At 43.3% G+C, this 22380-nt stretch overlaps 1 protein-coding gene across 2 annotated transcripts in view; it reads left to right on the forward strand.

The window, feature by feature from the left end:
• Positions 1–22380, forward strand: part of LOC135712558 (probable serine/threonine-protein kinase tsuA) — a 466235-nt gene that overhangs the window by 332161 nt on the left and 111694 nt on the right. For both annotated transcript variants that reach the window (XM_065235520.1, XM_065235521.1), the window contains exon 3: positions 11388–11478. The gene's annotated coding sequence lies outside the window, so the exon portion shown is untranslated. The remainder of the gene's footprint in view (positions 1–11387; positions 11479–22380) is intronic.

Here is a 22380-nt window from a genome sequence, read left to right on the forward strand (position 1 = left end):
TGAGATTCTGAAAGAATCTCGGATAAGATTTCGAGCGAATCTCGGATGAGATTCTGAGAGAGTCCCGGATGAGATACTGAGAGAATCTCGGATGATATTCTGAGAGAATCTCGGATGATATTCTGAGAGAATCTCGGATGAGATTCTGAGAGAATCTCGGACGAGATTCAAAGAGAATCTTGGATGAAATTCAGAGGGAATCTCGAATGAGATTCAGAGAGAAACTCGGATGAGATTCACAGAGAATCTCGGATGAGATTCACAGAGAATCTCGGAAGAGATTAAACAGAATCTCGGATGAGATTCAGAGAGAATCTCGGATGAGATTCAAAGAGAATTTCCGATGAGATTCAAAGAGAATCTCGGATGAGATTCAGAGAGAATCTTGGATGAGATTCAGAGAGAATCTAGAATGAGATTCTGAGAGAATCTCGGATGAGATTCTAAGAGAATCTCAGATGAGATTCTGAAAGAATCTGGGATGATATTCTGAAAGAATCTTGGATGAGATTCTGAAAGAATCTCTGATGCGATTCTGAAAGAATCTCGGATATGCTTCTGAGAGAATCTCGGATAAGATTCTGAGAGAATCTCGGATATGCTTCTGAGAGAATCTCGGATAAGATTCTGAGAGAATCTCGGATGAGATTCTGAGAGAATCTCTGATGAGATTCTGAGAGAATCTCGGATGAGGTTCTTACAGAATCTCGTACAAGATTCAGAGAGAATCTCGGTTGAGATTTTGAGACAATCGCGGATGAGATTCAGAGAGAATCTCGGATGAGATTCAAAGAGAATCTCGGATGAGATTCAAAAAGTATCTCGGATGAGATTCTGAGAGAATCTCGGATGAGATTCTGAGAGAATCTCGGATGAGATTCTGATAGAATCTCGGATGAGATTCAAAGAGAATCTCGGATGAGATTCAAAGATTCAAAGAGAATCTCGGATGCGATTCAGAGAGAATCTCGGATGAGATCCTGAAAGAATCTCGGATGAGATTCTGAGAGAATCTCGGGTGAGATTCTGAGAGAATCTCGGAAAAGATTCAGAGGGAATTTCGGATGAGATTTAGAGAAGAATCTCGGATGAGATTCAAAGAGAATCTCGGATGATATTTTGAAAGAATCTCGGTGAAAGATTCTGAGAGCATCTCGGATGAGATCTACAGAGAATCTCGGATGAGATTCTCAGATAATCTCGGATGAGATTCAGAGAGAATCTCGGATGAGATTTTGAGAGAAATTCTGAAAGAATCTCGCTGAAAGATTCTGAAAGAATCTCGGATGAGTTCCACAGAGAATCTCAGATGAGATTCAAAGAGAATCTCGGATGAGATTCAGAAAGAATTTCGAATGAGAATCTGACAGAATCTCGGATAAGATTCTGAGTGAATCTTGGATGAGAGAGAATCTCGGATGAGATTCAAAGAGAATCTCAGATGAGATTCTGAGAGAAGCTCAATGAGATTCTGAAAGAATCTCGTATGATATTCTGAAAGATTCTCGGTGAAAGATTCTGAGAGAATCTCGGATGAAATTCAGAGAGAATCTCGGATGAGATTCAGAGAGAATCTCCGATGATATTCTGAGAGAATATCGGTAAAGATTCAGAGGAAATTACGGATGAGATTTAGAGAAGAATCTCGGATGAGATTTAGAGAAGAATCTCGGATGAGATTCAAAAAGAATCTTGGATGAGATTCAAAGAGAATGTTGGATAAGATTCAGAGAGAATCTCGCCTGAGATTCTGAGAGAATCTCGACTGAGATTCTGAGAGAATCTCGAATGAGATTCAAAGAGAATCTCGGATGAGATTCAGAGAGAATTTCGAATGAGATTCTGACAGAATCTCGGATAAGATTCTGAGTGAATCTCGGATGAGATTCTCATCGAATCTTGGATGAGCTTCTGAGAGAATATCGGATGAGATTTAGAGAGAATCTCGGATGAGATTCTGAGAGGATCTCGGATGATATTCAGAGAGAATCTCGGTTGAGATTCACAGAGAATCTTGGATGAGATTCAGAGAGAATCTTGGATGGGATTCAGAGAAAATCTCGGATAAGATTCAGAAATAATTTCAAATGAGATTCTGACAGAATCTCGGATAAGATTCTGAGTGAATCTAGGATAAGATTCTGAGTGAATCTCAGATGAGATTCTAAACGAATCTTGGATGAGCTTCAGAGAGAATCTCGGATGAGATTCAGAGAGAATCTCGAATGAGATTCAGAGAGAATCTCGGATGAGATTCAGACAGAATCTCGGATGAGATGAAGAGAGAATCTCGGATGAGATTCAGACAGAATTTTGGATGAGATTCAGAGAGAATCTCTGAAGAGATTCAGAGAGCATCTCGAATGAGATTCAAAGAGAATTTCGGATGAGATTCTGAGAGAATTTTGGATGAGGTTCAGAGAGAATCACGGAATAGATTAAAGAGAATGTCTAATGAGATTCAGAGAGAATCTGGGTTGAAATTCAGAGAGAATCTGGGTTGAGATTCAGAGAGAATCTCGGATGAGATTCAGAGAGAATTTCGAATGAGATTCTGACAGAATCTCGGATAAGATTCTGAGTGAATCTCGGATGAGATTCTCATCAAATCTTGGATGAGCTTCTGAGAGAATCTCGTATGAAGTTTTGAGATAATCTCCAATGAGATTCTGAGAGAATCTCGACTGAGATTCTGAGAGAATCTCGGATGAGATTCAAAGAGAATCTAGGATGAGATTCAGAGAGAATTTTGAATGAGATTCTGACAGAATCTCAGATAAGATTCTGAGTGAATCTTTGATGAGATTCTCATCGAATCTTGGATGAGCTTCTGAGAGAATCTCGTATGAAGCTTTGAGATAATTTGAGATTCAAAGAGAATTTTGGTTGAGGTTCAGAGAAAATTTCGGATGAAATTCTGAGTGAATCTTGGATGAGATTCAGAGAGAATCTCGGATGAGATTTAGAGAAAATCTCGGATGAGATGTTTATATCAGCTGTATGATATTATGAAAAAAGTCTCATTTCACTTTTTGAGATAATCTCAGGAGCAGCTACCATTTCTGATAGAAACTCTGAAGAGATTACCAGGCAGATTCTGAAGAATCTCTGGAGAGAGAGCTGCTGGAGATATTTGGAAATAATTTCTAGAAAGGTGTTGATTTTTTTAATATTCTGATTTTTAGAGAATCTATAATATTGAGGGTACAGTTTTGAGTGAATTTTTGCAGATATTTTGAGAGAATCTGAGATTTTTGAGAATCTTCTAAAAGTTGTAGTAGTGATAATCTTCAAGAGTTTTTTTTTTAGATTCTGCAGAGGATCTCCTATCAAATCTAGAGTAATCCTGCAGACAGATTTTCTAAAGAGTTGCCTTGAGAGTCTCTTCAGAAATATCAAAGAATCTTCACAGGGTCTGACCGCACCAATTTATAGGTTCACAGACTACCTAACAAACAAATTGAGATGATTAAAGTCTGAATAAGCCATGTTTTACATGAATAAGCTATTATTCGGCTTCCAATGTTTGTTGGGTATCTTCCGAGTAGCCGTATAAATTACACCATTGTATGAATCTCCATAACTTCACTCATCTGATGTAAACATAAAAGTCCATCAATTATAAAACGGTAAATTATGACCAACCCACTGAAAGACCCGACCAACAAAACTCTCCCAATTAAAGCAAATTATGTTTTTCAGCGTCTACACAATTTGCAAAGAAAGACAAATTATGCCACGGCTCAAATGTCACATCACTGCATTTTTCCAAGCATGAATCACAACAATAATAGTAACGCTTCATGCTTCACCTTCGCACCAACCCAGAGGCAGCTGCAGTTTGAGCTCATAACAGAGCTGTGACTTTTATGTTGACATTTATTGCCTTTTAATAACCGACAACGACGACGACGACGACGACGAACCAGAAAACCAAAATCCGCCCCTTTTTTTCCGCCCCGACTAGGTTGAATAATTATTACCACTTCATCCCACACCCATGTTCAAACATAAGCCCACTTGTAGCTAAGTCGGCTCCCATCAAACTAAGTCCCGGCGCATCTAACGCACAAATTCGGCCGTAAAATAACAATTTTTACGCGGTTGCCTTAAATTTTATGCTGGGAAAGTTCCCAACATCATGATGCGATGAGCGCGAAATTGTCGAAACAGAAGCTCCGCGACATTCCCCGGGCAAGCGGCACGGTGGTGATTATCGTTAGAGTTAAATCAACAGCGCTGAAAGCTGCCCGAAAGAATGGCCAATAGATTCCGATTCTACTCCGGACCGGGGCCACTTTCTTCGCACGCAGTAAAATATAAAGGTCAGCTACGGAACGGGGATCTGCTGAGTGAATGCGGGTTGATCGCGATGGCTTCATTCCAGCCTTGCACATTGCACTTGACTTGCAGCTGCGCGACGAGAGGGCGAGAGCAGAATGTTTTCAATAGACGGTTAACCTTTGATGGAACGGCCGAAAGCCAAGCTAAAGGTCACCGGAGCAAACTGGACCATTAATACGTTTTATTGATCTTTTCACTTTGGACTGGTTTCTGTTGTGAGTGCGCTCGGGAGCGGCTGCTGAAATAGCACTTGTTATGCGCTTTATTGAACTTTGATTTTCGCTCGGCCCGTTTTGCCAGGTTAGTGCGTGTACGCGATTCAAATGGACGGCCCCGGGGGCTTCTGGGCTGAGTCTCAGCTCCGTATGAATGGTTACAATTAAACGAGTTTAGGATTATGATTTGCCTTCATTGTTGGTGTTTGGTACTGGGCAGGCGAGGGCTCGTAACCTTTGGCCGAACAGTGTCTGTTGTGTTGAAATGGTGGTTCTTATCTTGAGTAATGTTTTTGTAACACGCTTTGTAGCGGAAAATATATCAATTATAGCTGCATTGAAACTGGAGAAACCGGCATTCCTGCAAGCATTTCGATCTCCATGATAATTTTTTTGTGACGCATTTCCCGCCTATCGCCTGTGCATAGCAAAGGCATGTAAACGTCAGCACATTCCGTCATCCAGTCAGTGTGACAAGCACACTCTGGCCAATCCTCGCTCGGTAGCAGCGCACCTGCCATCATACATACATATCTCCCCAAATCGGCTCATCCCCGATAAGGCAATCCTGGCGAAAGCCTACCAGTCAGTCCCCAGTCAGGGGCCGGGTGGCAACTTGTCTCCTTCTTGGCTTGCATTGGCCACTGCCCACCTCCGCCGCCAATCAAAGCCGTGTTGCGTTGTTGGTCGTTGGTTGCAAGCCCGCAGGGGACTGACTAATGGGGAAGTCCAACTCCACGACGATTGTCGTCGTCGTCGTCGTCGTCGTCATCATTGGCCATTGGGGTTGCAACTTAATTAAGTTGTACGTCTATACCGGAGCGACGCGAGGGAGATTAGCTTGCCCCACGAGCACACGCGCGCCATTTGCGGTGGCGAAAATCGAAAATATGCTGCACCACTTCTGGTGCCCGACTCCGAGTGACGGACTGGTTACAAGTAGAGCTGAAATCAATTTCTTCATCTGCTCACAGCAGCAGCTCATACCTCTAATTGTATGCGTGAGCGAAATGCATTCGACCAAAAAGAAGGTGTAACCTCGGTGGCAACTTTGTCGCTTTGGAATGTTACAATTTGCCGTCGAATCTGAAACATTGATCACTTTGGTCGTTCATCTATTGTATCTAGGTTTCAAGCGATCCAATACACGGTTGTTGTTGTTGGAATATGCTTTAGCTGTAAGTGTTTTATTATAAGTATACATGTTTAGAATATATATAATATTACCTACAAATTTTCAGTATCTTCACTTTAACAACGAGATTCTTCCCTTTAGGTGGTTTTTCAATTTTAGGTTATGAAACTAGGATAGTAAATTTTGCGTGTTAGATGTAAGCTTTAGCATATAATTTCACATTTTATATTTGAAGATTTACTTACTTGTAGTAACTGTAAATACTAATTTTAATTTGTATATACTAATTAACTAGGTTTATCTAGACTTTAATAGCGCTTTCAATGAATGCACGCGTGGTGTTATCACGGCACTATCACTCTTATCAATCATAAACAACACGCTCATCTGTCTGTCGGTGTCAGTTGGCACTCGCTGTCCCAGTGTACCGAGTACGGCGCCGTCGACGTTAGGGCATCTTCATCGCGGGGAGGTTTTCGTCGCCACACTCCCCCACCCGTGAACCGCTACCATCTTCTTGGTCAGGATCACCTTCCTTCACGACGTCGAGCAACGCTAGATTAGTCACCGACCTGCGATCGACTCCGCCTTTCGTACGAACCAACGCTTGCCGTACTCGTCCATCCGCTCCCAGCACGATTCTCTCCACTCGTCCTCTGGTCCACTGGCTTCGCACTTTTCCGTCCACCACCAGCACCAAATCTCCCTCCTTCATGTCCCTCACATTCTCGAACCATTTGCATTGCCGTGAAATCACCGGAAGGTATTCCCTGATCCATCTTCTCCAGAACTCATCGGCCAGATGCTTCGCCAAGTTCCAGCTGCTTCTCAACGTCGTTCGATAGTCCGTAGGCAGAACTGACAACTGCTTGACACCTGAGGAACTTCCTAGCAGAAAGTGATTTGGCGTTAACGCCTCCTGGCCTGCTGACTCCAACGGAATGTAGGTTAATGGCCGACTATTGATCATGCCTTCCGCTTCGATGATTACCGTCTCCAGAGTTTCGTCGTTGGGCTTTCGAGTTGTTTCCAGCGTGGACTTTATGGCTACTTTCACCGATCGTACCAATCGTTCCCAGACCCCTCCCATATGGGGCGTTCCTGGTGGATTGAAGGACCAACGCGTTTTGGAATTAGTGAACACCGATGAAAGTTTCCTACTTCGTTCCTCTATCTCCTTCTTCAGCTGATTATCGGCTCCATGGAAGTTAGTCCCATTATCAGAAAAGAACTCTGCTGGCGATCCTCGGCTCATCTATTGTATAAAAATATCACTTTAAGTCTGACATCATGAATCACATGATTTTTCCATAAATTTCCTTAGAATCATCTTAGTGTTTCCTTAAAGTTCATCATAGTACTTTCTCTAGTATTTCCTTGTTATTTTACTCATAGCACTCTAGGAATTCTCTACAAACAATATTGGAATTCCCATTCGTATTATCCTGAAAATATTCATGTAATATTTATCATCGTTTTATTAGTATTCTCCAATAACTTCAACGAAACTACTCCCAGAAGGATTTTTGCTCAGGACTTTTTTGAAATGTTCCTGAGAATTCCTATGGAATGCTTCTATAAGTTCCATGAAAATTTCCTAGATAATTGCGTTGAAATACTCCCCCTTTGAAGCTTCCCATTTAACATCCTGCATAATTCTTTTCATCGTTCCTTTGAAATGCTTTTTAGAACTCTTTTAGAACTATCCCCAACATTTTCCTCGTGTTCTTATCACGATTATCCTGGAATCTCATCGATGATATTGGACAAATGTTTTAATTCTCTGAGATAGCAGATCCTGCATTTGCTTTAACCCTCTTAAATAAGCAAAAGAAAAATCCTGGATTTAGAAACCATTGCAAGATTCTAATAGAAAAAAAAACTGAATTAATCCACTTATGGTGAAGTCTGTCCTTTTTTACTAATAAAAAGCCAACCAAAAGTGCTCATATGATGTGATTTGATAGACGAACTCTGATGGATTATAACCCAAGTCACAAACTGGCCACTTTCCGTGGGTTCCTACAGTATGGCCAGATGTGGCCAGTGGATCCTGGGCACCTCAAATGACTACCATTGAACTGGATTTTTAAAACTCGTTTCATTTTGATTTGAATATTCTGCAATATTTCAGGAACTTTGGAGAAGTTTAGAAAAAAATCAAGGTGGTTTTATTAACTTCCGAGAAGTTGCAGAAACTTTCAAGAAGTTCTGAGAATTTCAAGAAAGTCCAGACTACTTCACAGAGGTCCAGAGAACTTAAGGTAAACTGTGGGAACCTTAAAAAAAATTCCAAAAGCTACAGGAAGCTTAAGGTCAATTCCAATAACTTTTGGGATCTTAAAGAAAGTGCAGAATTTTCGGGTGGATTAAGGACCCGTAAGGATAGGTTGAGAATTTTAGGAAACTTCAGAAGTATATCGCGAATTTAAAATGAGACCACATTGTATTGATTTCTACTACAGGAGAATTGCGAGAACCTTGGGGAAGCTCCAAGAGCGTCGAGGAATATAAAAAAGCTCAGAGCAGCTCCATTAGTTTCATACGACTGCAATTCTTTGATCAAGTTCCGAGACCTTCAGGGTAGATCAGACAACCCCTGAGAAGTTCAGTATTTATTTTTAGAAATTTTAGTAGAAGCTTTCATACTTTAGAGATGTTTAGAGATCTTTGGGAGAAGATGAGGGAGCCTCCCTTAGCTCAGTCGGTTAAGGCGCAGCTACAAAGCAAGACCATGCTGGAGGTGACTGGGTTCGATTCCCGGTCCGGTCTAGGAATTTTTCGGGTTGGAAAATTTCTCGACTCCCTGGGCATAGGGTATGATTGTACTTGCCACACAATTATACTAATGCAAAAATGGTAGCAGGCATCGAAAGATCTCGATTAATAACTGTGGAAGTGCATCTAGAACACTAAGTTGAGAGCACGCAATAAGCTAATATGCCACAAGCAATAAGCTTGAAATGCGAAGAGGAAGGAAGGAAGGGAGAAGATGAGATAACTTTAAAGCAGTTACATTAAATTTAAGCAGTTTCAGGATCATGCAAGAAGATGGCGGCTTCCGGTTTACGGAAACAAGTTGACGTCTAGAGACCAGACATTGATGTCCAATGTCATGTCCTCCTTATTTATGCACTTAGATTATCATCCGAAGTATCTCCTTTTTTGCGTACTTTGAACAACGTTCTAAACCCATCCCCTAACAGGATTTCCCGTCGTTTTTTGGAACGGGACGGGGCTTAGAAAGTATCCTTGGTTTCGAATATGCCAAAATAGAAAGGACTTCGGATCATAATCTAAGTGCATAAATAAGGATACCAAAAATCTCTTCAGTGCCAGGTACTCTATTCTGAAGTCTGTGAGAGGGAAATCACAAATCGAGTATCATCAAAATACATGACATGTAGACCGATTGAGCTCGTGAGAGAGAGAATAGTGTGAGAGAAAAAGTAGCTCACTCTCTTGGTAGTAAGGTTGAAAGTAAAGTGTATGGGGATGATCAAAGAAGGTAGATATTTACTATCTCTATGTACTTGCCCATGTCAATTGTCAATTACTGCTGCGAATTACTCGAAATAACTTCGCCATGTCTGGGAAAAGTATTTACGGGAATCACTTAGTTCCTTAAAAGCTATGATTTCAGTCCATTCAAAGTGCGAATTCTTAAGCCTTTTAACCGTATCGAAAGGCAATCATCAACATTAGCACTATCTGCGAAGTATGCCACCTTTAAAAACACCAATTAATTTTTTGTATGGCAACTCCTTACGACATACTCCTTCATTTTTTTTTCACAAACCTGTCATTACTATGATTCAAGTATATGCCATATTTTCCGTCCATTAATCCGAAAAATATTTAACCCATTAAACAGTTAACATAATGCTATCATTCACGAGCATCCCTTTCACAAACCGTCTAATTAAAACCCACGCACATTCGATACTCCAGTCTGGGGGCCCTTTCTTATCCAATAACGACCAAGATGAACCCCCTTCCAAATGGAGAACGGTTCCGCGCAGAGGAGGAGTAAATTATGATTTTATTAGCTACCAATAATGCTCCACAGGCCATAAAATTTCAAGCTGCATTAGTGAAATCTGCGAAGCACATTAAACTAACAACACCCCCTCTGCCCGTCCTGAATAGTATGGCAAATTAATTACAGACCGAATAGAAACACACACCACGCACCTTTTTTTTTTCTCCCCCGCATGAGCAGGAGTCCCTATGAGCACCGAGTGTGTGAAACAGCAAAAAGGGCATAAATTCAATGGAGAGCAAAAAACCAAATTAAAATATCATAGCATTACGAATTTGAGAAATTATCCACACCAGAAGGGGGGCTTGCAAGCCGTGAGCTCATATTCAATTCACCCGCAGTCCCGTCGAGGCTTACGGAACGGCATTCGTACCGAGTTGGGTACGGGCAGACCAAATGCCACATTCCTGCCCGATGTGTGCCGAGGAGTTGGAAACGGGGCGATCCTCTCTGCCCTGGCACTTGAGGCAAAGTTGGTCATTAATCAGCAGGGAAGCCCGTTTTTTCCTGGTTTTCTGTTCGGTTGTCTATGCTCTGGATCGCTTACGACTCGTCGACGGTTCCACGTGGGTTGTGAGGTTTACATTAAAACAAAACACTACGACGATTGAGGCTTGTTAGAATTGAAAAATAAAAAAAAACACTTTTTTTCAATTTGAAATCGTTGGCAAGAAAAGTGTGGAGATGGTAATTAATTGCAATTGGAGGTGGGACCAGGGGGAGGGAGAGCGATCGAAGTTGAAATATGAAATCTTTGAGATGTTATTACTTCGATTCGAATGGGCAAATGATAAATGGTCGATAACGGTTTGATTCTTATCGCAGTAAAGTGGTTTCGATTTGCACAAGGATGTTGATGGGTTTGGATGCTTTCGAACTCAATCAATCTCACGCATTTCATATTATCTTGATTTCCGTTACCTGTTCTGTTTGCACCTGCGTATTTGAAAGTCTTCGAGATTTACCAAAATGGACGAAGGCAAGGAAGGGATTTACGCAGAAAACGCATACTCTTCAGACCTTCAAATCACTTCTCATAATTCCCTTGAAAATTCTTGATATCACTTCAAAAACCTTCAAAGAATTTTCACCGAACGAATCAAAAGCTTCCGTCAACCACAGCAAACTTATTAAACATTGCCATCTCAGTGAGCAGCACCAGCAGCTCGTAACAAATCACGCTCCCACGCTTCTCGTGGGCCGGTAAAAGCGTAACCATCGAATCTCGCTATCGCTCCCAATCTCGACCGTTCCCTCGTCGCAGTGGTCGTCATCATATTCCAACCAGAAGCGGCGGCTTCTGGCAGCGGTCCTTCTTCCTACATGGCCCATATATGCCTCCTATAGTAGACCCAACAACATACACCACCCGTAACCATGTTATCAATTTCAAATCTCTGCTCACCACACCACCCTCCCCCCTCCCCCACCATCACTGCAATGAAAGCCAATGAATGTGGCTGTGAATAATTTATGTTCACGCTTTTACACCACCGAGCTTGATTGTAATCGCGCCAGCTTCCATGTATGAGAAAAGAATTTCGCTCACTCACTGATGGCGCTTGCCTGGGGTCTCAGGGAAAGTCACTACCTGCAAACGATAGCAATCCGCAAAACATTCACAGTTTGTCTTCTATCTCTCTTGTTGCAGGACCACGAAATGACAATTTATGATCTCATCCACGGAGCGAGTGACCTGAGCAGCTGCCGTTTCGTCCCTCCCCAGTGAGAGACTCGCTACGGTAAGTCCGGTTGACCTAAACTAATTCCTAGATTCCGTCAAAAAGTGTGATCGTGACAACACCGCGCTCTCGCCGCCCGCGGAATAAACATCCAGGTGACAGATCTATTTCACACTCATCACAACTCACCGCGTGAGATTATGACTGAATCTAATCTCGTCCGAAAAAAAAAAACCAGCCAAATTTGTCCATTTTCCCACCGCTAACGGGTCAGATTTCCCGCTCCTCCGACGAAACGACGCCGATAGCGCATCTCTTCGGAGAAATTTCACTTTTTGAAACCGTGCGGCGAAAAGATCCCGCCGGCATGATATGGAAATGGTCGAAATTTGAGGTCGTGCAGCGGACGACGGCATCGATTTGCCGCATTAGAGCAGGGCAGCGGAAACTTGGTGCGAAAACTGAAAGTGACTTGAAAGCTTGGACAAGTGACGAACCCGAGCAAAGGAGACGTCATTATTTTTTCTGGAAATTCGGGGGCAGTTTTTTTAAAATTACGTTGATGAAAATGTGTACATTCTACATTCTGTATGCTTCTTTATTAACTATGCTGAAGATATCAGTATATGGAGATACAGAATAGACAGTACCACCAAGTGGGAGAATTTCGAACTGATATTACCACCACTCAACGGCCCTTGTCCTCCTAATCAACTTTGATGAAGACATCACTCGTCTAAGTAATTAAAATCTTGAGATAAAAGAGTACAGAATATTTGCATGCTCACTAGCACCACCTTGCGGGAGAACTTCGAACACATAGTATATGTCTAGCAACAAGGATCCGGTGTCTTCCTGTTTAGCTTTTTGGAAGGCTGACCAAAGTAGCAATTTGGGTTTTATGAGGGTTCTGAAGACCATGATTTAGACTTGTAGAACGCTTTAAAACTACGATAAAACTTGAAATGTTACTTGGGTGATGTCAGGATCGGGAGATACAGAATAAACAGAACAGAATATTTACATGCTCACTAGCTCCGTCAGCGGGAGAATTCTAAAATGAACTGTTGATCACCCAGCAGCCCTTGCCTTTCTGATCAACTTTGCCAAAGACACCATTCTTCTAATGATTTCGATTTTATTAATGCGAGGATCTCAGCATTGGATTGGGTGCAATTACTTAACCTACCTACCATTGATGCCGCCATGCCCGTATTCTATGACAATATTTATCAACTTATCCATTATACTGTTCCGGTAAAGGCTTGTAGACCTTCTATGCATTTTCAACAACCGTGGTGGAATCCGTAATTGCGTAATTTGCATAAGGCCGGTAAACGTTACTTTCGCTACAGAAGCCGAGTACAACAGTTTGCATGAAGTAACCTCCAGAGTGGCTTCCAAGAAAACCCATCGTCACTCTGGTCTTTCGTAAACGCTCGCAAAAGATCAGCTGGTATTCCGGCAGACGTCACCTACTGCAATCGAGGCTCGTCCACCGCTCGCTGATCTCTTCCGAAGCGTTTTCGAGCTCGATCAAACTACTCCGCAGCAGCAGTACATCGACCATTTACTGAACTGCAACATTCGTCTGTAGCAGATTATGTAACTTCAGCCATGACGCTATTTTCAAAGCCATTCGTTCGGTGGATGCATTGAAAGGTCCAGGTCCGGATCATATTCCACCGTCTTTCATCAAGAATGTTGCGGCATCGTTGACCACACCCGTTATGTCTATCTTGAATCGTTCCATCCTGGATGGCGTTCTGCCGTATTCCTGGAAGCTTACATCAATTACACCGATCTTCAAGTCAGGTCACTTTCACAACGTGGAAAACTACCGACATATCACGATCCTTAATTGTTTGACCAAAGTTCTCGAAAGTCAGCTGCGTGACAAGTTGTATCCCGCTGTGCAATCTATAAACTCGGAGTTCCAACATGGATTAATGAAAAAGCACTCGACGATATCCAACTTGATGTCGTACACCAACACTCTTATTGGTTGTTACGATGTAAACAAATTCTGCTTTTTTCTTGCACTTGTTCAGTTAAATTAACAAACCAGAGAAACATTAGCTTTAAGTGCCGAAGAATTAGTACAATTTTGTCATCAGTACGCTCGTACGCACGCATCGACCAACCGCCAAGTCAAAATACTCCACCGCAAAAGGCCTTTTGCAAGGCGACGCTGCAAACGAGCGCAACGAGAGAGCGAAAAGATTGCACTCACACGGACGCATCAAACAGACAAAAGCGAGCAAGGGCAGCAGCGAGATCGGATGCTTTTGCTTCGTCATTCTTATTCTCCAGTGTACGGTGGATTCACGCGCTTGGTGTGCTTTGTGAAAAGTGACGGGAAGTTGACCAGCAGCCATACTCGTAGAAGAGCTAGTCTGGAGTTTTCGATTTCGGCTTACGGGGAAGCAACACGTTCCGTAGGAACGAGCGAAAGAACCGTCAAGGGACTGGGCCAATCGTTGGAAATCACACGACACAGTCAACCTTGCTTTTAAGAGCAGTTCCGCCAGAGGAAAAACGACCGGTGACTCGGATTGCAACGTGGGTGGTGGCAACCCGTTCCACAGAGGCAAGCGGAAGTACCGTCACCGGACGAAGTCAAACGATCGGCGTTCTACCAACCGCACTTGGAGAAATTGCACTACAGCCGAACACGCCAAGAACGGACTCGAAGCGCACACTTGTGGAAGCAGTACGATCCGTAAGTGAGCTAGGGGTAAACTCCATTCTTCATTCATTTGACGCTAATGTCATGATGCATTCCATAGGAACGCACCAAAGCATCATCACTGGACGAAATCATACGACCGACATTACCCGTGTTAGATCGCCGGCTAGCAGCCTTGCTTGGTGGTCACAACCAGAAAGGCTACACGGACACAAAGAAGACCCCATCAAAGGGTAAGCATCATCGATCTGGACGGCCAGTTGTCAGGAACTAATCAGCTGTTCCATCGCAGGGTCTTATTGCAGCATTCTCAGGTAGAGACGAGTTTCAACGGCCCACAGACGTCGTCGGCCAACATCGCCGAAGCAGGGAGTCAACTGCTCGCCAAGGCGGTGATTGACGGAAGCAGAGTGCTCATTGGGCTCCATAGGCAAGCGCTAACTTCACGTGGCGTCGACGGGATGCTTGATCGGGCGACATTCTTGGTCGGTCGATGACGTAGCCGAAACAACAACGAGTCATGGGTCCGTGTGCGTGAGTTCACATATTTAGCCATTAAGCAACCCCAAAATCTGTTAGTCGCATAAGCACAAGGGAACCAGATAGGAGAATGATTTAGACTCTGGGATGCCCATGTGGGCAGGCACGATGAGAATATAGCAATGATTCGCAAGTAAATTGAATGGTTTAGTTTGTTTCTTTGGTTGGAGCTTAGCCCTCCAGTGATTGTCACTTTCGCCAATGGTAGTCCGCTCTTCTGGCTAGCAGGATGACTGCAACAGGTAGCATAGAAAAGCGTCAGCAAATAGACGCCGTTTACATTGACTTCTCTAAGGCTTTCGACAAAGTCCCTCGTGCCCTCGCTATCGCAAAGCTAAGCCGCTAAGCTATCCTGAGTAGAACAGAATATTTGCATGCTCACTAGTGCAACTTAGCGGGAGAATTCCAAATTGATCTTTCCATCACCTGGCAGCTCTTGATTTACCCAAAGACATCACCCGTCTAAATAATCAGTATCAGAAGATAGACAGTTCAGAATATTTGAATGCACCATATAGTGGGAGAATTCCGAACTAATATGTCCAAAAACCAGCAGCCCTTGACCTTCTGATCAACTTTGCCAAAGACATCACCCGTCCTCAGGATCTTGAGATACAGAAGTACAGAATATTTACACGCTCACTAGTGCCACCTAGCGGAAAAGCTCAAAATGTATCTGTCCTGGTAACCCTTGATTTTATTAGGCTTGGTTTTCCGCCGTGGGTGGTTCGCTGGTTGAAATCATATTTATCCTCCAGGACGGCCTTCGTTAAGGTTCATGATGCCAGGTTCGATGTGTTTGATATTGCACCGGGAGTTAAGTTTCTGACCACTTAAGTTCCTGTAAGTTGTTATGTGCTGATGATTTGAAAATCTACCGTGTGATCAAATCAATCCTAGATTGTTATGCTCTACAAACTGACATCGAGCGGTTGTGGTGTCAGATGAACGGAATGCAAGTAATCACTGTCAAGTGCAAAGTCATTACCTTCATCCGTAGCCACTCGCCGATCAGATTTGATTATTCGATGAATCAATTGCCGCTTGAACGAGTTGATTCTCTTAAAGATTTTGGACTTACCTTGGATAGCAAACTTAGATTCTACGAGCATATATCTATGTCAATAGCATAGGTCAACTCCAGAAACGTTTTGTCAGATTCGCACTTTCGAAAGCTTCCATGGACCAATCCCGATAACCTACCACCATACGAACACAGATGGACTGCAAACACTATCGAGTCGTCAAATCATCCTGCAGAGACTATTTATTTTTGACATGATTAGTAATCATATTGACTGCATCAGTGTGCTCCGGGATATCAACTTCCACGCTCCAGTCCGTCGTCTCCGCAATACGTACCTCTTGTGGACTACTGGAAACTGACCTGATTATGGCTATAACAATCCACTCGACAAATGTTGCAGACTGTTCAATGATGTGTGTGATGCTTTTGATTTTAATATTAGTAAACTATTCTTATAGAATTAACTCCGATGCCAAAGATGGTGATTATAAATAAATAAATAATCAGGATCTGGATGTACTGATTAGGCAGTACAGAAAATTTGCATTCTCACAAGCGCCACCTAGCGGGAGAATGCTGAACTAATATGTACATCACCAATCAGCCGTTGTCTTTCTGATCAACTTTACCAAAGACATCACCCTTCTGAATAATCAGGATCAGGAGATAGACAGAACCTAGTGGGAGAATTTCGAACTAATCTGTCCACCATCCAGCAGCCCTTGACCTTCTGATCAACTTTACCAAAGACATACCCCGTCTAAATGATCAGTATCATGAGATACAGTAGTACAGAATATTTGCACACTCACTAGTGCCACCTAGCGGAAGAATTCAGAATGTATCTGTCCTGGTAACCCTTAATTTCATTATAAACATTGCACAAGACATCGCCCTTCTAAAAATTCAGGATTGCCCACTAGTTGGAGTCTAGTCGGAGAATTTCAAAATGATCTTCGCACCACCCTACAATCTACAGTCTCCTGATCAACTTTGCCGAAGACGTCACCCCTCTAAATAATCAGGATCTTGAGTAGTACAGAATATTTTCATGCTCACTAGTGCCACCTAACGGAAGAATTCCAAATTGATCCTTCCATCACCTGGCAGCCCTTGATTCACCCAAAGACATCAGGTTTAGGAGATAGACAGTTCAGAATGTTTGCATGCACCACCTAGTGGGAGAGTTCCGAACAAATATGTCCACCAACCAGCAGCCCTTCACCTCCTGATCGACTTTGCCAAAGACATACCCCGTCTAAATGATCAGGATCATGAGATACAGAATATTTGCACACTCACTAGTGCCACCTAGCGGAAAAATTCAGAATGTATCTGTCCTGGTAACCCTTGATTTCATTATAAACATTACGCAAGACATCACCCTTCTTAAAATTCAGGATTTTGCGACGTTCACATGTCCACTAGTTGGAGTCTAGTCGGAGAATTCCAGAATGATCTTCGCACCACTCTGCACTTCACAGTCTTCTGATCAACTTTGCCCAAGACATCACCCTTCTAAATAATCAGGATCTTAATTAGTACAGAATATTTGCATGCTCACTAGTGCAACTTAGCAGGAGAATTCCAAATTGATCTTTCCATCACCTGGTAGTTCTTGATTCATCCTAAGACATCACCCATCTAAATAATCAGGATCAGGAGACAGTACAGAATGTTTGCATGCCCCACCTAGGGGGGGAATTCCAAACTAATATGTCCACCAGTCAGCAGCCCTTGACATCCTGATCAACTTTGCCAAAGACATCACCCGTCTAAATGTTCAGGATCTTGAGATGCAGAAGTACAGAATATTTTCACGCTCACTAGTGCCACCTAGTGGAAGAATTCAAAATGTATCTGCCATGACATCACCCTTCTAAAAATTCAGGATTTTGTGACGTAGTAGTACAAAACGTTCACATGCCGACTAGTTGGAGTCTAGTCGGAGAATTCTAAAATGATCTTTGTACCACCATGCACTCCACAGTCTCCTGATCAACTTTGCCCAAGACATCACCCTTCTAAATAATCAGGATCTTGAGTAGTACAGAGTATTTTCATGTGCCAGCTAAGGTTGGAGAATTCCAAATTGATCTTTCCATCACCTGGCAGCCCTTGATTCCATGATAAACTTTGCTTAAGACAGCACCCTTCTCATTCCTAGTTGAGCATTCAGTCGGTTAACAACGTCCCGGTTTCAGTTGCGATCTGTTCAACATCACTGACCCTCTTCGGAGCATCATTAACATGATGCTTCCAATCGTGAAACCTTTTCTGAAGCAATTTGCTTCCAAGTGGCCCCTCCTTGCTTCATTCGGTATCTCTCCTTCAATGGAATTGTAGAAGCATTTTACCAAAACTAGACATATTCAAATTTTTACTGCATAACATACACTGTGATGCGTTTGCTCTCTGCGAAACATGGCTCTCTCCAGATGTTAACCTTTCTCTTCACGACTACAACATTATCCGTCTCGATCGTGCAGATTCGTACGGTGGGGTGCTCCTAGGGGTCAACAAACAACACTCATTCTACAGAATCGACCTTCCTCCAGTGTCAGGTATTGAAATTGTCGCATGTCAGGTGAATATTAGAGGTAAAACCTTCAGTATTACCTCGTTATACGTCCCTCCGAGAACGGCTGTTTCTCGGCGAGCGCTATCTGACATCTGCTCAGTGCTACCTGAGCCGCGGTTGATCTTAGGGGATTTTAATTCCCACGGTACAGGCTGGGGAGAGCTGTACGATGACAACCGCTCAACCATCATCTATGACCTATGCGACGATTTCAATATGACCATTCTAAACACCGGTGAAGTAACTCGAATAGCCAAACCTCCAGCAAGAGAGAGCAGACTAGACTTGTCACTCTGTTCGAACTCACTATCATTGGATTGCATGTGGGAGGTAATCCAAGACCCCTATGGTAGTGATCATTTGCCCATCAAAATTTCGATTTCCAACGGTTCATCTTCACAGTGTCCAATCAACATCGCGTACGATCTCACGAGAAACATCAATTGGGAAGAATACGCGAACGCGGTCCGTGACGGTTCAGAATCGGTCGACGTTCTCTCTCCGTTGGATGAGTACTCCTTCCTATCGCGGCTCATAGTGGATTGCGCGCTTCAAGCACAAACGAAGCCTGTTCCTGGCACTACCATTCGCAAACGTCCTCCCACTGTGTGGTGGGACCAGGAATGCACCGACGTGAATAAAGAGAAGTCTACCGCGTTTAAACAGTTTCGTAAATACGGTTCCCGCGAATACTTTGAGCGGTATACGGAGCTAGAGGAAAAGTTTAAGAGCTTTGTCAGGGCCAAAAAACGCGGTTACTGGCGTCGGTTCGTCGAAGGGCTACCGCGAGAGACTTCCATGCAAACGCTCTGGAATGTCGGCAGGAGAATGCGTAACGCGGCATCGTCGGTCAACGAGGGCAAGGAGTACTCTAACAAGTGGATTTTCGACTTCGCGCGTAAGGTTTGTCCCGATTCGGTTCCGGTCCGATGCAACACTCGCGATCCGCCGCTGGAAAACGATGACATGGACTCCCCGTTTTCGATGGTAGAATTCTCAATTGCTCTTCTTTCATGTAATAACTCAGCTCCGGGAATTGATCGAATCAAGTCGAAGATCGAACCTCCCAGAAGTCACAAAGAGGCGATTGTTGAACTTGTTCAATCGATTCCTTGAGCTCAACGTTGTTCCGGATGATTGGAGACAAGTGAGAGTTATCGCCATCCAGAAGCCCGGTAAACCCGCTTCGGATCATAATTCGTACCGTCCCATCGCGATGCTGTCGTGTATTCGGAAGCTGTTAGAAAAAATGATTCTTCTTCGTCTGGACAAGTGGGTCGAGGTGAATGGCTTACTCTCAGATACGCAATTTGGATTCCGTAGGGGCAAAGGGACGAACGACTGCCGTGCGTTGCTTTCAACTGAAATCCAATTATCCTATGCTGAAAAGCAGCAGATGGGTTCAGTTTTCTTGGACATTAAAGGGGCGTTTGATTCTATTTGCATCGACATCCTTTCGGAAAAACTCCATGCGAGTGGGCTTTCTCCGATTATCAACAATTTCCTGTTTAATTTGTTGTCCGAGAAACGAATGAGCTTCTCTCATGGCAACACGGAAATTGCACGAATCAGCTACATGGGACATTGATGAATGTCTGGCCGAAAATTGCACGCTAAGGAAGCTTGCAGATGACGGCGTGGTTTCCATGGTTGGACCAACAGCACTGGACCTGCAAGGACCATTGCAAGATACCTTGGATAATTTGTCTACTTGGGCAATGAATCTGGGTATCGAATTCTCTCCGGAGAAAACAGAGATGGTTGTTTTTTCTAGGAAGCTTTATCCAGCACAGTTTCAGCTTCAACTTATGGGTAGAACAATCACTCACAGCATGTCGTTTAAGTATTTAGGTGTCTGGTTCGATTCCAAGTGCACTTGGGGAAAACACATAGCGTATCTGAGGCAGAGATGCCAACAGCGAATCAATTTCCTTCGTTCCATTACCGGCACTTCATGGGGAGCCCATCCGGAAGATCTGATAAGACTCTACAAGACCACCATTCTCTCGATTTTGGAGTACGGTAGCTTTTGCTTTCAATCGGCGGCGGGGACGCACATATTGAAGCTCCAAAGGATTCAATATCGTTGCATTCGAATCGCGCTAGGTTGTATGCAATCGACGCATACAATGAGTCTTGAAGTTCTTGCGTGCGTCCTCCCCTTAACAAATCGTTTTGCGGATTTATCGTTCCGGTTCCTCATCCGCTGTGAAATCATGAACCCGCTGGTGATCGAAAACTTTGAGAAGCTGCTAGAGCGGAATCCTCAAACACGATTCATGAGCTTGTACTACGAGTACATGACTCTGGACATCGGCCCCTCCTCGTTCAACCCCAATCGCGCTGTCTCCCATCATTTCAGTGGTTCTTCCGTGAGATTCGATCTCACAATGAGGCAGGAGATTCAAGGAATTCCAGAGCCTCACCGTGCCCTGATTGTCCCAACTATTTTTGCGAACAAATACCGCCACGTCCCCACCGAGAAGAGATTTTTCACAGATGGCTCGGTGATAAATGCGTCCACTGGTTTTGGAGTATTCCACGATCTTCATAGCGCCTCATACAAGCTTCAAAAGCCGTGTTCGGTATACGTTGCTGAACTAGCAGCTATATCGTACACGTTAGAGCGTATTGCCTCACTTCCACCTGACCATTATTTCATTTTTACGGATAGCCTAAGCTCCCTGGAGGCTATGCGTTCAATGAGGCCGATGAAGCACTCGGCGTATTTCCTCCAGGAAATACGATCGTCATTGACTGCTTTATCAAACAGCTCACATGTCATCACCTTGGTATGGGTCCCTTCTCATTGCTCTATCCCGGGCAATAAGAAAGCGGACTCGCTGGCCAAGGTGGGCGCTATGGAAGGCAATATTTACGAGCGACAAATCGCCTACCACGAATTTTTCACGATCTCTCGTCAGCAAGTCCTCGCCAACTGGCAACAAAAGTGGAATGATGGTGATCTGGGAAGATGGCTACATTCTATTGTCCCACAGGTGTCGATCAAACCCTGGTTCAAAGGGTTGGATATGAGTCGTGATTTTATTCGTGTAATGTCCAGGCTCATGTCCAATCACTGTTCGTTAAACGCCCACCTCTTCCGTATTACGCTCGCGGACAGCAACTTATGTACCTGTGGAAACGGTTATCACGACATCGAGCATGTTGTTTGGTCCTGCTCCTTGCATTGTGAGGCGAGATCCGTTCTGTGTGATTCCCTTAGGGTCCGAGGAAAACAACCCTTTAAGCCAATTAGAGACGTCTTGGCTTGTCGTGATATCGACATTATGAAGCTTATTTACGACTTTCTTAAAGCTGTTGATGTATGTGTTTAGTGTTTTGTGTTTTAGTCATCCTTTACGTTTAAGTTTTAAATTAGTTCAAAATGCTTTCCCTTGTCCTCCCTCCAAATGATCAATAAATGTAATCCCTAATCTCGAGTAAACCGCGAGTAATCGGCCCCCGTTCTACTAACATTAGTTGTAAGAAAATTATATTCACACACAATAATGTAAAAAATATTCGGCTCCGCAAAGCTAACGCATTTGAGCCTTGACAAATAAATGGATTTAAAAAAAAAAAAAAAAAAAAAAAAAGCACCCTTCTAAAAATTCAGAATATTTTTAGACATAGTAGTACAAAACATTCAACAAACGCCTAGTGGGAGAATTCCCAAATGATCTTCACATCACCCAGCTGTCCTTAGTCTCCTGATCAACTTTGCAGAAGACATCACCCTTTTAAATAAGCAGGATTTAGAGAAACAGAATAAACAGTACAGAATGTTTGCAAGCTCACTAGCAATACAGAATATTTGTATGCTCACTAGCTCCACCGGTGGAAACTAACGATTTTAAATTGGCTCACTACTTGAGTAGCCTATTGGTCCCAAGCAAATCGATTAACGTACCCCATTCTAGTCAAAATTCTTGTACTACACAATGTTTGTTTTGATTAGCTATGAAAGTTTGACAGATAAAATGTGGGGTTCGTGGATTTTCCTATGTTTCAAGGGGTGCATCGATTAGCTTGGGACCGAAGATAGTACCAGAGCTGAGCCAAAAAGTTGAGCACGTTTCTTCGAGACCTACTAGTCTAAGAGTTACCTCTATGCTAGCACCA

This window comes from Ochlerotatus camptorhynchus, unplaced genomic scaffold, assembly GCF_037179485.1.
Source record: "Ochlerotatus camptorhynchus isolate MF236.1 unplaced genomic scaffold, CSIRO-AGI_Acam_v1.1 ptg000493l, whole genome shotgun sequence".
NCBI classification, from domain to species: domain Eukaryota; kingdom Metazoa; phylum Arthropoda; class Insecta; order Diptera; family Culicidae; genus Ochlerotatus; species Ochlerotatus camptorhynchus.